The following is a 3553-nucleotide window of genomic DNA, read 5'->3' as shown; positions in this document are numbered from 1 at the left end:
CATGAGGAGTATTTATTAGAGGGTAGCAGATTTAAGATCTCCTGTAACTATACAGTGAAGGCAGATAGTCTGCTGTGGTACAGACAGTACTCTGGATCAGGTCTCTAATTCCTTTATCTCGTAACAACTAACAATAAGGTGAGAGGTGATCCACAAGACTTTAGACTGTCTGTTAATCTGCATGAAGAGAGAACCTGTGTGTATCTGGAGATCTCCTCTGCTGAAGTGACAGACTTTGCTCTGTACTACCGTTCTCTGAGGCCCACAGTGACAGGAAACCCAGAAACACCACAAAATCCAGACTGCAATAAAGTCCTATGTTAGATGCTGGATTAAACTTGGAACATTGTTATACTCAGCAGTATAGTTTCTGAGGAGTGAAAGAGACTAGTTTTTACATCAGAAGTTAATGGTTATCTGTAGGAGCCAGATGGCTTTGGAATGTGTTGGGTGGACGGGAGGAAGTCACAGGATTGCTATAGGGGATACGGGTGGAGATGTTTGGATTAGGCATCAATGGGGTCTGATCCCCTTAAGGGAGAAACAATGGTTTATTACCCTACCACTATGTCTTCCAGTCAAACCATAAAATATGTAAGGATTGGAGAGGAGGAGTGCCTAAATTGAAGTATATACTATATACTTGTGGTGGTGATAAAATTGTTTTGTCTGAATTCTGCTGTATTGACCAAAAGGGTAGAATAAACTTGGTCAAGCTTTCATGATGTCCGTTCAGTGTCTTACTCTGAGAATTAGAGCCTAACACCTACAAGTAAACACCATTAAATAGGCAAGCATCTGCATACACATTATCAGAGATCAAGTTCATGGTAATCCATCAATTAAGTCATATTTGTTCATCACAGATGATAATGTTTATGTAATGTGGGTCCATTTACTGAATAGGAGGAGCTAAGATGAGAGGTGGAGAGATGATTCTCCTCTAACTAACTGCAACAGTGGGATGTCTTCAGTTCTGCCTCCTGATAACACACTGTTACACCCATCACCATGTTTCTCTACCCAGTGTTTCTCCTCTCTGCACTTGTTGGTGAGTATTAGTCTTACATTACATACTTTTAGTTTATTCAAGGTAACTGTCAAGTGTCATTTGAAAATAGCACTTCCTCAAAAAAAATTAAATGACTGATTATCTTTTCACATGTATTGAATATGACACAGAGTATGTAATACATTCCCATGATATGAAAATGTTTATCTAAACGTAACTTTATTACAGTAGGCAGTTATGAAAATGACATAAAACCAACTTCAGAGACAGAACATGGCATGGAGGGAAGCAGTGTTACACTGTCTTGTAACTACTCTGGCTCAATAGACTATCTTCAATGGTATCGTCAATATCCCAGCACCGCAATTTGTCCTCTTCACTACAGTCACCAAAGACCCCTCTGTATTTAGAGCTAAACCTGAAAACCCTTGACTGTCTGTTAATAATCTGAATGAAGAGAGAACCCGTGTGGATCTGGGCATCTCCTCTGCTGAAGTGACAGACTCTGCTCTGTACTATAGTACTACGCCATGACAGCCACAGTGACAGGAACCCCAGATTCACTGTACAAAATCCTTTCATATGGGATTCATACAATAAAATGGAGGGAATCTACCTTCTACACCACCCAGTAGAGGGAATCAGAGATGCAGTATCGCTGAAGAGAGGACACATGAGAGGAGGTAGAGAAGTTGAGAAAAGAGGAGACATTGAGCATCTTTAGAGCAACTGCACTTTGGGGTGGAGCTTGTAGGTGAACTTAGCAGAAATGATCAACAGAAAACCTTGCAGATGAAGTTGGTTTAGAAGATTCAGCTTCTGTTGTGATATTAGTCAGTTTGACTTCCAACCCCAGCCATGTTGTTCATCTGGTCAATTATTATGTTCTCAGTAATAGGTAAGTTATGGCTTTAAAAATAGTGTCATGTTTTCTGTTTGAAAATTACAACAATAAATAAAAAAATATATAAAAAAATGACTCAATGTTCATCTCTTCCCATTTGCAGGGGGCAGTTATGAGCAGACTATCGAGCCAAACCAACATGAAGTGTATGCAGAAGTGGATAGTAATGTTCTTCTTTCCTGCAACTACTCCTCAGCCTACAGTCTACTATGGTATAAACAGTCTCCAGGATCAGCTCCCCAATACCTTCTGCTCATCCTGGACTCCACTGGGACTGAACATAGAGCTGATTCTCTTGACTCTCGCTTCTCTGGTAAACTGAACAAAGAGAAGACCCGTGTGTATCTGGAGATCTCCTCTGCTGAAGTAACAGACTCTGCCCTGTTCTACTGTGCTCTGAGGCCCACAGTGACAGGAAACTCAGAAACACTGTACAAAAACCTAACATCGCCTGAGAGAGTATTTCTTCTCTGTAGTTCCAAGTTTCATTTGACAATAGTGCCATCAAGTGTAGTCAACATGCACCCATTCTATTGGGTCAAGAGGAGGAGCTTAGTTTTATACATAACATGTAATGAGTGGAACTGATCCACCCAGAGAGTGAATGTTCCAAGAGAAGATCATTTTATAGAGAAGTCTCTGTCTAACACCTAGTGACTATGATACTGCTCTATTCAGTCTTGTTTTTGTGTGCACTTGTAGGTAAGAATAAACTCTCCATTAACTGAATGTTTACTAGCAGAATATACACTGTCCAATATTCATTACAATATGGTATTATCATAATCAAGTGAAAATACACTTTGAGTACAGTATATCCACACTTGGTGTTTCAAAGTGTATTTTCACTTGATTATGATAATACCATATTGTAATGAATATTGGACAGTGTATATAATAATTTGGTCTATAAATTATTAGTGTGAAGCACATGGGCTACTAACAGCATACTACACAACATACACTTAGTATTACTTTCTTAGATACAGTTTACCTATCTCTCTGGCATCCTACATAATTTATGAAGCAGCATAAGACATTTTTAGACTCACCTTGTTGTGATGTGTTCGAACAGGACAGATTTTGTCATCAAAGAGAAAGATGCCGGATATACAATTCCGAGTTGAATGACCGTTCAAAACGTCTCTTCCTAGTTTGAGCTGTTTATTCCCTACCTCCTGGTTGCAATGTTTGCAGTTAGCCACTGTCACCGATTCCTAACAAACCAATCATTGTTGAATTTGTGATCTCCAAATCATTGTGTAATGTTTATGTCCAATTGCCGATGAAATCCGATACGTTTTATCTATATTTTCTCTTCATTATTTCTCTTCATATGACAAGGATTAAAAGGATTTGCAAGTAGACTTGATTAATGATGATGACTGCTAGCTTAGATTGTGAAAGTAAGATGTGACATGATCAGTCCAGTCAAAGCTAATGTTCATATAACGTGATTTGACCTCATTTCTGTGGCCAATGACCTTGAGCCTTCTTGGAAGGGCACTTGTAATATATCTCTATGGCAGGACACAAAGGGCAGAAATGTTGAATGTCTACCCTTACTAAGGACTGAAGCTTGGCGATTGCGTAAGGTCCCCATGAGTGACAGAACACTAAGCCAATCACGACGCAAT

General features: G+C 39.3%; 1 pseudogene; it reads left to right on the top strand.

Moving 5' to 3' along the window:
- Positions 1 to 1011: 1011 nt before the first annotated feature.
- Positions 1012 to 3216, top strand: LOC129813499 (uncharacterized; annotated as a pseudogene).
- The last annotated feature ends 337 nt before the right edge of the window (positions 3217 to 3553 follow it).

This window comes from Salvelinus fontinalis, chromosome 17 (assembly GCF_029448725.1).
Source record: "Salvelinus fontinalis isolate EN_2023a chromosome 17, ASM2944872v1, whole genome shotgun sequence".
Lineage (NCBI taxonomy): Eukaryota > Metazoa > Chordata > Actinopteri > Salmoniformes > Salmonidae > Salvelinus > Salvelinus fontinalis.
The sequence above is the reverse complement of the archived record's forward strand: the minus strand, read 5'-3'. Positions and strand labels throughout refer to the sequence as shown.